Consider the following 13,560-nt stretch of genomic DNA (forward strand, 5'->3'; position numbering starts at 1 on the left):
CTTAAGCTCTGTGAGGGCGGGGACTGATTTGAATGTTTGACCTGTAAAGCTCAGCATAAATTGTTGGCCCGATATAAATACCTGAAAATTATAATAAAAAAATAATATAAATTAATAATTATAAATAAAATAAATTAATAATAATAATAATAATAATAAGAAGAAGAAGAAATAAATACATTTATAATAATAAATACATTAAATTAATAATAATAATATGTAAAAAATAAATGAATAATAAGAAATAAAATATATGATAAATAATAAATAAAATAAATAATATCATTACAGTTACTAACCTCATACAGAAACTGATACCAAAATACAATGTTTATAATGAAGGTGGGGAATGATGTGAATGTACGACATGATATAAATACCTGAAAGTAGTAAATAAATAAATGAATAATATTAAATAATAATAATAATAAATAAAATACATTTATAATAATAAATAAAATAAATAAATAATAATACATACAATAAATGAATATTAATAAATAAAATAAATAAATAATAATAAATAAAATAATTGAATAGTAATAATAATAATAATAGATAAAATAAATTAATACTTATAAATACAAGAATTGAATAATAATAATAAATACAATAAATGGATAATAATAATAAATACGATAAATTATTATTAATAAATAAAATAAATGGATAATAATAAATAAAACAGATGATAAATAATAAATAAAAGAAATACTGACATTATAGGTACTAACCTTTTTGGGTTTAATACCGCTTTAAAGGAGATTGTGCGGTCATATTGTATGTTGTGTGGTCATCGATTGTAAGCTCTGTGAGGGCGGGGACTGATGTGAATGTCTGACCTGTAAAGCTCAGCATAAACTGTTGGCTCGATATAAATACCTGAAAATAATAATAAAAAATAAAATCCATTAACCATCAAAATAAGAGGAATAAATAAATACATATAATGCTAATAAATATATTAAATGAATAATAATAATATGAAATAATAATAATAAATAAAAAATAAATGAACAGTAATAAATAAAATATATGATAAATCATAAATAAAATAAAAACTATCATTACAGGTACTAACCTCATACAGATACTGATACCAAAATACGATGTTCTTCTATTTGCATTTTAATTGATTAAAGTCACAAAGCTTTATAAACAGGGGCAGGTTTCTTTTCAGACATACGACTGTCATTTGTACATCGGCTCGGACTCTGAGATGAAAATAACTGTCACTTAAAAAATAAAACTTAGGCAGCTTCTTGTGGTATTTTAGCTTTCTGAGTGTTTTAGAAAGGAAGTGCTCCTGTTTATTGTATCACACTGAGCACCGAGCGGGAAGAACGTTTTACGGATGCGATGTCCCCCCCTTTTTTTGATTTTTGGGGGACGCCAGCTGCTGTGGCTGCGAGCGGAGGATTGTTGGCGGTGGCAGTGAAGGGGTTAAGGCGAACGCAGGCTCCCTCTTTGGGCGAGTCGGGAGAAGCGCAGGCAGCGTGAGATGCTGGAGGGAATAGAGAGCCGTACAGAGAACAGGCTACTCCGAACACATCAGCTCTCTCTGTGACCATCGCAGGGCGAAGAAGAAGAAGAAGAAGAAGAAGAAGAGTGCCGCCACTAGGCACAGCAGGTGAGACTTTTGGCTTTGTGCGGAGACTGCGGCACCTTCACCTGAGTCTTCTCTTCTTTGTGGGGGCTGAGGGAAGAGGTTTAGGGTGGGTGAGCTTGCAAGACCCTACAAGTCTATTGATTTGGTAAATAGGAGATTTTTTTTAACCACTTTATAGAACAGTGATGGGGCTGCATGTGTGTGATTTTGCATAAATTAGGATTTTGTGCGTGGGAAGGATGCTACTGGGGGGGGGGGGGGGGGTTACAAAGTATTGCAAAAAAAAAAAAAAAAGAAATTGTATGAAGGTGAAGGGTGAGGGAGCAAACCTGCCAACACTGGCAAAGCATCGCCAAGAAGGATTTACAGGTCAGTTGTTGCATCTTTATCATGTCAGTATAGGAGCAGCTACACAACCCTATGGGGCTTATTCAGAGCAATGGATAAGAGGAAATAACTCATAGGCAATAATTCCTAGCAATAGGCAATAACCCATAGCAAAGGGGCAATAACCTATAGCAATAGGCAATCATTCATAGCAATAGGCAATAACCCATAGCAATAGGCAATCATTCATAGCAATAGGCAATCATTCATAGCAATAGGCAATAACCCATAACAAAGGGGCAATAATTTATAGCAAGAGGAAATAACCCATAGCAAGGGGCAATAATTCAGAGCAACAAGCAATAATTCATAGCAAGTGGCAATAACCTATAGCAACAGGCAATAACCTATAGCAAAGGGGCAATAATTTATAGCAAGAGGCAATAATTTATAGCAAGAAACAATAAATCATAACAAGGGGCAGTAACCCATAGCAAGAGGCAATAGTTCATAGCAAAATGCAATAAGCCATAGCAAGAAGCAAAAATAAAATAGTAAGAGGCACTAAGCCATAACAAGAGGCAATAACCCATAGCAAGAGGCAATAGTTCATAACAAGAATCAATAGTTTATAGCAAGGGGCAATAACCCATAGCAAGAGGCAATAGCCCAAAGAAAGGGGCAATATTTCATAGCAAGGGGCATTAACCAAGCAAGAGGCAATAACCCATAACAAGGGGCAATAACCCATAGCAAGGGGCAATAACCCATAGCAAGGGGCAATAACCCATAGCAAGGGGCAATAGTTCATAACAAGAAGTAATAGTTTATAGCAAGGGGAAATAATCCATAGAAAGAGGCAATAGTTCATAGCAAGAAGCAATAGTTTATAGCAAGGGGCATTAACCTATAGCAAGAGGCAAAAACCCACAGCAAGGGGCATTAACCCTTAGCAAGGGGCAATAACCCTTAGCAACCTATTATATGTCAGTTCCAGGATCAGTTCACTCCTTCCAGGACTTTGCACATCATCATTACTCTTGGCACTGCCTTATTGAATGAACCCGTCTATATCTAATTATCATTTGTCTATTGGATTAGAAATTGTTTGCATGGCGTTCGTTATTTAATATTAACATCTGGAAAGATTAACAGCCGATCGGCTATGAACCAAGCAAGGCAGGAAGAGTTTCCATAATGCTGAATGTCACGACACACTGAATTAAATGAGATGATTTTATATATATATATATATATATATATATATATATATATATATATATATATATACCAACAGTTTTTTGAATATTTGATATTCCTACAAAAACATAAGATGTGTGTTAATAAGTGATAAGAAGCGAATCTAATTTCTAGAAAAAGAGGATTTCGTGGTATGATAGAGGCTAAACATCAACTCAAATTTCAAGGCTAAAGTACAAATCTTTCAAAGCAGGGGCTACAAAATTAGTGGGAGGAAGGGGGGAGAGGGGAAAAGGCTGATTAAAGAGCCTGGGTACATAATATTACATATTTATATCATATAATATTTTATTTATATCATATATATTACATATTCATATTGTAAATGTAGATTAAAATGTCAAGAAAATGTACAAAATTCATCACCCACAGCAGCCAATTGGCAATCGTTTTTCTCTTCTGATGGTTCTACTCTGATAAAAGGTGAAGTCTGTTTGCTATTGGTTAAATAATTGTAAGGACTGTTATTTTGCTTTAGTATTGTCAGATAAAACGAAATCAGAAGTAGGAAACAATTCTCGGTACAGTAAAGAAATAGAAAATAATGTTGCTTGTATAAAGTGGTCACTGAAGAGGGCTCAATCTGATTTATGTTAACTGTCAATGTGGGACAGAAATATATATATATATATATATATATATATATATATATATATATATATATATATTAAAAATGATATATTAAATGTATTTAAATAATAAAAATAATAATGGAATATCTCGGGGTACAGGGCAGGCAGGAAAAAAGATGTCTATTTATAAAAACTGGAGCGCACACCCAAAGCAACCAATTAGATCCCTTGCATTATTTAAGGTGACGTCTGATTGGTTGGTGTGGGCAATTGTTCCACTTTTACTCCAATTCTATTTCTCTACAGTTTTTAAAGCAGAAAAAAAAAAAAACTAAGAGGAGTGTGAGGGGAGATTGCAGAGGATGTGAATGCAGAAGGGGAACAGTTATAATAAAAGAAGGAGATATATATGAATACATGGGGTGACGGGGGGGGGGGGGAGGGAATGGTGGTCAGATGTCTCCCTATGAATAGAAGGTGTTGAGGTTTTTGTTCTCTGGGTGATCTTCTCTGTGACTCGGTTGATGCTGAGCACTACACACATCGCTGCCCTTTCTATGGAGATAAGGAAAGGTTTGCCCCCCCATTCTTCTGTTGGACGCACTTGTTATCCCCCCTAGGAATGCCTCACTGGTGGTCCCAGACGGTGCTCTAATGGGACCCTGGGGACTCAGCTACACCTGAAAGATTTATTCACTTGGTGACATTAGTCTGCCTCTATTCTTTATTGGGGGGTAACATTCAAAATTTGTGATTTTTCATGATTATGATACAAAATGATGCGTTTGTCAGCGAGGAGATAATTGCATACTACTAAATGGCTGAGCAGTTCATGTGCTATGGAACACGAAGTGACAGCAGGAGATGTGAACGTTGCTACTGTTTGTGTCAGAGACATGAAAGGAGTTCTAGTTTATGTACAGCTTGGATATTGCATGTGTAAGGGACCTCAGTGGAGATCCTGACTATGTGCAGAAGATGTGAACGTTGCTACTGTTTGTGTCAGAGACATGAAAGGAAGTCTTGATTATACAAAGGAGATGTGAACTTGGACAATGTATGTGTAGGGGACATGAATGGAGATCCCAGTAATGTACAGGAATTATAGGAGTGGATATTGTATAGACAGGGGGCATGGATGGAGATTATGTACAGGAGATATCAGTATGGATGTGAGATATGTGTAGTAGATATTTATGGAGATGAGTGAGATATGTCTAGTAGATATGAATGGAGATGAGTGAGATATGTGTAGTAGATATGAATGGAGATGAGTGAGATATGTGTAGTAGATATTTATGGAGATGAGTGAGATATGTGTAGTAGATATGAAATGGAGATGAGTGAGATATGTGTAGTAGATATTTATGGGGATGAGTGTGATATGTGTAGTAGATATGAATGGGGATGAGTGAGATATGTGTAGTAGATATGAATGGAGATGAGTGAGATATGTGTAGTAGATATGAATGGGCATGAGTGAGATATGTGTAGTAGATATGAATGGAGATGAGTGAGATATGTGTAGTAGATATGAATGGAGATGAGTGTGATATGTGTAGTAGATATGAATGGAGATGAGTGAGATATGTGTAGTAGATATGAATGGAGATGAGTGAGATATGTGTAGTAGATATGAATGGAGATGAGTGAGATATGTGTAGTAGATATGAATGGAGATGAGTGAGATATGTGTAGTAGATATGAATGGGCATGAGTGTGATATGTGTAGTAGATATGAATGGGGATGAGTGTGATATGTGTAGTAGATATGAATGGAGATGAGTGAGATATGTGTAGTAGATATGAATGGGGATGAGTGAAATATGTGTAGTAGATATGAATGGGCATGAGTGAGATATGTGTAGTAGATATGAATGGAGATGAGTGAGATATGTATAGTAGATATGAATGGAGATGAGTGAGATATGTGTAGTAGATATGAATGGAGATGAGTGAGATATGTGTAGTAGATATGAATGGAGATGAGTGAAATATGTGTAGTAGATATGAATGGGCATGAGTGAGATATGTGTAGTAGATATGAATGGAGATGAGTGAGATATGTATAGTAGATATGAATGGAGATGAGTGAGATATGTGTAGTAGATATGAATGGAGATGAGTGTGATATGTGTAGTAGATATGAATGGAGATGAGTGAGATATGTATAGTAGATATGAATGGACATGAGTGAGATATGTGTAGTAGATATGAATGGAGATGAGTGAGATATGTGTAGTAGATATGAATGGAGATGAGTGAGATATGTGCAGTAGATATGAATGGGGATGAGTGAAATATGTGTAGTAGATATCAATGGAGATGAGTGAGATATGTGTAGTAGATATGAATGGAGATGAGTGAGATATGTGTAGTAGATATGAATGGAGATGAGTGAGATATGTGTAGTAGATATGAATGGGCATGAGTGAGATATGTGTAGTAGATATGAATGGAGATGAGTGAGATATGTGTAATAGATATTTATGGAGATGAGTGAGATATGTGTAGTAGATATGAATGGGCATGAGTGAGATATGTGTAGTAGATATGAATGGGGATGAGTGAGATATGTGTAGTAGATATGAATGGAGATGAGTGAGATATGTGTAGTAGATATGAATGGGGATGAGTGTGATATGTGTAGTAGATATGAATGGAGATGAGTGAGATATGTATAGTAGATATGAATGGGGATGAGTGTGATATGTGTAGTAGATATGAATGTAGATGAGTGAGATATGTGTAGTAGATATGAATGGAGATGAGTGAGATATGTGTAGTAGATATGAATGGAGATGAGTGAGATATGTATAGTAGATATGAATGGGGATGAGTGTGATATGTGTAGTAGATATGAATGGAGATGAGTGAGATATGTGTAGTAGATATGAATGGGGATGAGTGAAATATGTGTAGTAGATATGAATGGGCATGAGTGAGATATGTGTAGTAGATATGAATGGAGATGAGTGAGATATGTATAGTAGATATGAATGGAGATGAGTGAGATATGTGTAGTAGATATGAATGGAGATGAGTGAGATATGTGTAGTAGATATGAATGGAGATGAGTGAAATATGTGTAGTAGATATGAATGGGCATGAGTGAGATATGTGTAGTAGATATGAATGGAGATGAGTGAGATATGTATAGTAGATATGAATGGAGATGAGTGAGATATGTGTAGTAGATATGAATGGAGATGAGTGAGATATGTATAGTAGATATGAATGGACATGAGTGAGATATGTGTAGTAGATATGAATGGAGATGAGTGAGATATGTGTAGTAGATATGAATGGAGATGAGTGAGATATGTGCAGTAGATATGAATGGGGATGAGTGAAATATGTGTAGTAGATATCAATGGAGATGAGTGAGATATGTGTAGTAGATATGAATGGGCATGAGTGAGATATGTGTAGTAGATATGAATGGAGATGAGTGAGATATGTGTAATAGATATTTATGGAGATGAGTGAGATATGTGTAGTAGATATGAATGGGCATGAGTGAGATATGTGTAGTAGATATGAATGGGGATGAGTGAGATATGTGTAGTAGATATGAATGGAGATGAGTGAGATATGTGTAGTAGATATTTATGGGGATGAGTTTGATATGTGTAGTAGATATGAATGGAGATGAGTGTGATATGTGTAGTAGATATGAATGGGGATGAGTGAAATATGTGTAGTAGATATGAATGGAGATGAATGAGATATGTATAGTAGATATGAATGGGGATGAGTGTGATATGTGTAGTAGATATGAATGGGGATGAGTGAGATATGTGTAGTAGATATATAAATGGAGATGAGTGAAATATGTGTGGTAGATATTTATGGGGATGAGTGAAATATGTGTAGTAGATATGAATGGAGATGAGTGAGATATGTGTAGTAGATATGAATGGAGATGAATGAGATATGTATAGTAGATATGAATGGGGATGAGTGTGATATGTGTAGTAGATATGAATGGGGATGAGTGAGATATGTGTAGTAGATATATAAATGGAGATGAGTGAAATATGTGTGGTAGATATTTATGGGGATGAGTGAAATATGTGTAGTAGATATGAATGGAGATGAGTGAGATATGTGTAGTAGATATGAATGGAGATGAATGAGATATGTATAGTAGATATGAATGGGGATGAGTGTGATATGTGTAGTAGATATGAATGGGGATGAGTGAGATATGTGTAGTAGATATATAAATGGAGATGAGTGAAATATGTGTGGTAGATATGAATGGAGATGAGTGAGATATGTATAGTAGATATGAATGGGGATGAGTGAGATATGTGTAGTAGATATGAATGGAGATGAGTGAGATATGTGTAGTAGATATTTATGGGGATGAGTTTGATATGTGTAGTAGATATGAATGGAGATGAGTGTGATATGTGTAGTAGATATGAATGGGGATGAGTGAAATATGTGTAGTAGATATGAATGGAGATGAATGAGATATGTATAGTAGATATGAATGGGGATGAGTGTGATATGTGTAGTAGATATGAATGGGGATGAGTGAGATATGTGTAGTAGATATATAAATGGAGATGAGCGAAATATGTGTGGTAGATATTTATGGGGATGAGTGAAATATGTGTAGTAGATATGAATGGAGATGAGTGAGATATGTGTAGTAGATATGAATGGAGATGAATGAGATATGTATAGTAGATATGAATGGGGATGAGTGTGATATGTGTAGTAGATATGAATGGGGATGAGTGAGATATGTGTAGTAGATATATAAATGGAGATGAGTGAAATATGTGTGGTAGATATTTATGGGGATGAGTGAAATATGTGTAGTAGATATGAATGGAGATGAGTGAGATATGTGTAGTAGATATGAATGGAGATGAGTGAGATATGTGTAGTATATATGAATGGAGATGAGTGAGATATGTGTAGTATATATTAGAGCTGCACGATTAATCGTATATAAGATCGCGATTTCGATTCACCCCCCCGCGCGATCTGCAAGCTGGATTAGCTCGATTTTCCGGATCTCCCAGTCGGGGGCACGGAACCAGCGTGGAACGCAAATGGCGCTGATATCGGAACTGACGTCAGCAACTGGAACTGACGTCAGTCAGCATAGAGCATAGTGCCGGCCTGGACTGCGCAAGCGCAATCAACACGCCGCTCGTTCCCAATGCCCGGGCTGGTTATTTAATACAGCAAGGTGCGGATACTTTTCTCAAAGGGGCAGATGTATATATGGTTATAAAGACAGCAAGGGGCGGATGCTTTTCTCAAAGGGGCGGATGTATAGTTAACCATACATCCGCCCCTTTGAGAAAAGCATCCGCCCCTTGCTGTCTTTATAACCATATATACATCTGCCCCTTTGAGAAAAGCATCCGCCCCTTTGAGAAAAGCATCCGCCCCTTGCTGTAATAAATGAATAACAAGCCCCGAGCATCGGGAGCGAGCGGTGTGTTGATTGCGCATGCGCCGTCTACAGCTGATTTTTCTCTTTTAAATTTAACCATTTTAAAGAATCGTGAGAGAATCGTGATCTGTATTCTAAGCAAAAGAATCGCGATTCTCATTTTTCCTAGTATCGTGCAGCTCTACTATATATGAATGGAGATGAGTGAGATATGTGTAGTAGATATTTATGGAGACGAGTGAGATATGTGTAGTAGATATTTATGGAGATGAGTGAGATATGTGTAGTAGATATTTATGGAGACGAGTGAGATATGTGTAGTAGATATTTATGGAGACGAGTGAGATATGTGTAGTAGATATTTATGGAGATGAGTGTGATATGTGTAGTAGATATGAATGGGGATGAGTGAGATATGTGTAGTAGATATGAATGGGGATGAATGAGATATGTGTAGTAGATATGAATGGGGATGAGTGTGATATGTGTAGTAGATATGAATGTAGATGAGTGAGATATGTGTAGTAGATATGAATGGAGATGAGTGAGATATGTGTAGTAGATATGAATGGAGATGAGTGAGATATGTGTAGTAGATATTTATGGAGATGCGTGAGATATGTGTAGTAGATATGAATGGAGATGAGTGAGATATGTGTAGTAGATATGAATAGAGATGAGTGAGATATGTGTAGTAGATATGAATGGAGATGAGTGTGATATGTGTAGTAGATATGAATGGAGATGAGTGAGATATGTGTAGTAGATATGAATGGAGATGAGTGAGATATGTGTAGTAGATATTTATGGAGACGAGTGAGATATGTGTAGTAGATATGAATGGGGATGAGTGAGATATGTGTAGTAGATATGAATGGGGATGAATGAGATATGTGTAGTAGATATGAATGGAGATGAGTGAGATATGTGTAGTAGATATGAATGGAGATGAGTGAAATATGTGTAGTAGATATTTATGGAGATGAGTGAGATATGTGTAGTAGATATGAATGGGCATGAGTGAGATACGTGTAGTAGATATGAATGGGGATGAGTGTGATATGTGTAATAGATATGAATGGAGATGAGTGAGATATGTGTAGTAGATATGAATGGAGATGAGTGAGATATGTGTAGTAGATATGAATGGAGATGAGTGAGATATGTGTTGTAGATATGAATGGAGATGAGTGAGATATGTGTTGTAGATATGAATGGAGATGAGTGAGATATGTGTTGTAGATATGAATGGAGATGAGTGAGATATGTGTAGTAGATATTTATGGAGATGAGTGAGATCTGTGTAGTAGATATGAATGGAGATGAGTGAGATATGTTTAGTAGATATGAATGGAGATGAGTGAGATAGGTGTAGTAGATATAAATGGAGATGAGTGAGATATGTGTAGTAGATATTTATGGAGATGAGTGAGATCTGTGTAGTAGATATGAATGGAGATGAGTGAGATATGTGTAGTAGATATGAATGGAGATGAGTAAGATATGTGTAGTAGATATTTATGGAGACGAGTGAGATATGTGTAGTAGATATGAATGGAGATGAGTGAGATATGTTTAGTAGATATGAATGGAGATGAGTGAGATATGTGTAGTAGATATGAATGGAGATGAGTGGGATACACATACTTTGTAGAAATACTAAGATCCTTCGCGCTAAAGTGAAACAAAGGTGAATATAGTGACAATCACAAAGTGAATAAATAAAAACTTAAAGTGGAAAATTCATATGATGATATCTAAAATGATTGCAGCGAAAACGACAAGTGTACACATGGCACTCGAGAAATGGACAGGGATAGAAGGATTTCGCGCATAAAATCTATCATATAAATAAATAAAATTCACATCTAACACTATTGATATGTGAGTGTGAAAATAGTGTTAGATGTGAATTTTATTATTTATATTATTATTTATATGATAGATTTTATGCGCGAAATCCTTCTATCCCTGTACATACTTTGTAGAACCCCCTTTCTCTACAAGTCTTTTTGGGGGTGTCTCTACCAGCTTTGCACATCTAGAGAGGACATTTCTGCCCATTCTTCTTTGTAAAATATCTCAAGCTCTGCAGACCTCTAGCCATGGTACATGTACTATGCCCTCTGCCCTCTGATTGACAGCTGTGTCAGCCAGCAAGAGTACGGCAGTGCCCAGCACATCTCCTACCATCATCAGGAAGCAGGACATGTGACCCCGAAGGACAAATCAGAGCATTGTATCTGCATGCTCACCCAGGGTGATGGCCAAAGAGTTTCTATATGACTCGCAGCTCCCCAAATTTTTGAGATTGGAAAGAGGGGCACATTATAGTATGATGTTTATAGGCAAAAGATACACCCCTGATAAGCCCTGGTATGCGGGCAATGAATTAACTTCATGGTGCCGAAAGCACACAAATATGCAGCCTCTCGGCAGGTGGGTCTTGGCGCCGAGCGGCCGCATACTTGCGTACCAGGATGTAAATACAGCTGTGCCGAGAGCGCGGGCGCTCCACGCTCCCAGCACAGTTACCGGCGGCTAACGGAAAGCTAGTAGCAAGTAGCGATTGGGAGCTTTCCAATCATGAGACCGCTGTGACAGCCAATAGCAATGGTCATATGTTTATAAACCCCATCCAACCGCCCGGCATCTGAAACCCCTTAAGGAGCCAGGAGGCGACGGCGCCAAGGGCTTAATATTCCAAAAATGATTAGTTATACCACTACTACTTTTCTTTTATATTGACTTTTTAAAACAACCAGTGCAATGTTTTAGAGCAGGAATCTCCAAACTTTTCAATACGAGGGCCACATTGTGGATTTTACAAATAATCACAAAAAGAAATCTGTTTTGTTATAGTAAATAAATAATAACGAATAAACACAAGCTATCTTGGATCATGATCCACCAAAAGCTTGCTAGTATCCTTTGTGTCCTTTGTGATAGATATACTAGATTTGAGAAAATCTGAAACCCCCGGATCAGATACTTATGTAGCACCCTCTAGTGTGCTAGTAGATTAGTACAGGTAAATTTATTGTATGACTCATGGTAAGTGTGAGTCTGGAATCTGGGTCAGGGTTTATCGCAGGTCAGGCTGGATGACCCACAGAGGCAGGTCTCTGGTGCCTCCCCCTGGTTATGGAAGTTTGGAGAAACTTCTAGAAGCAAGAGGGCGGAGGCTAGGAGGGTCGATCTGCATACTTAGGGGAGCTTGGCGAATCCCCAGGCAGTGGGCCTGGCATGGTGGCTGAGCCAGCCCTTAAATATGGATGAGTCATGCTGGCAGGGGAGTCGGGTTGAAGATGGAGTGCTGAGGAGACTGTCAGCAGCCTTGGAGGGGGGCCTTGGTCTGGGGGGGCTCTGATTCAGGCTGGCTTGGGAGGATCCTGACAGCAGTGGAGTTGTAAGGAATCTTGCCTAAGGAGCAGCAGGGAGCAAGGAGGACAGTGCGAGTACATCAGCACACCCAGGGATTCACAAGGGGGATAGACTGCCACATGTAGCAGGCCTTTCTGGAGGACAGCGTTGTGCTTAACCCTTCCTGTCCTTTGCCCTGGGAGATCTTCGGAACAGCCAGGAGGGCTGGTGAAGAAGCAGCCAGGTGGCCGGGTAGACCTGCGGGCAGCAGAACTGGGATCAGTGTCTACAGAGGAGTGGGAGATACTGCTGTATGTTGCTTACTACACAAAGTACTACTTTCTAAGGGACTGAGAGATTCTATTCCTTAAGGGGCTTTTGCATTTTCATTTTTAAAAGACTGTCAGTGTCCGGGAAGGAGGACAGTTCAGGACCTCACAGATTGCGAGCAATTGTGCTGCAAGTTTGAAAATGATTTGCTAAGCTATTACTAGACTACTAGGACTGACGAGCAAGAAATCATCAACAGCTGAGTAACTGTGGAGAAATAGGAGCTGGCAATTAGCCGACAGCTGAGCGGCCAGCTCTGAGAAGGAAGGGCTGAGCCCAGCCCTGACAGAACCCAACCAACCGTGGCAGTGGTGTGACATCACAGGCTTAGCTCCTCCCTCCTAGACGCGTTGCGCCCTACTATTGGTCTTCTTCAGGAAGGGTGCAACGCATCTAGGAGCTGAGCCTGTGACGTCACGCCACTGCCACGGTCGGGTTCGTAGTGGTGAGCTGGCTGACGAGTGTACAACAAGAGCATGAATGTTTAACTTCCTGTAAGCGTTTTTTAATTGTGGGGGGGGACAATAAATGTGTTTTTATACGGAGAGCACTATGGTGTTGCTTTTTTTGTCCCATATAATATGTGGTGGAATTTGTGAGAGGAGGAAGAGTCGGGGAATAAAGGCTGATTCCTAAGCCCAGGGAGTGGAGTGAGGAGGTGGTTGTCTGGAGTCTAC

At 38.0% G+C, this 13,560-nt stretch overlaps 1 protein-coding gene across 1 annotated transcript in view; it reads left to right on the top strand.

Moving 5' to 3' along the window:
• CPNE7 (copine 7) overlaps positions 1 to 13,560 on the top strand; it is a 142,497-nt gene continuing 128,937 nt past the window's right edge. Inside the window, exon 1 of the mRNA XM_073603910.1 lies at positions 1 to 1,630. The gene's annotated coding sequence lies outside the window, so the exon portion shown is untranslated. The remainder of the gene's footprint in view (positions 1,631 to 13,560) is intronic.

The sequence above is a fragment of the Aquarana catesbeiana genome, linkage group LG11, assembly GCF_042186555.1.
Source record: "Aquarana catesbeiana isolate 2022-GZ linkage group LG11, ASM4218655v1, whole genome shotgun sequence".
NCBI classification, from domain to species: Eukaryota; Metazoa; Chordata; class Amphibia; order Anura; family Ranidae; genus Aquarana; species Aquarana catesbeiana.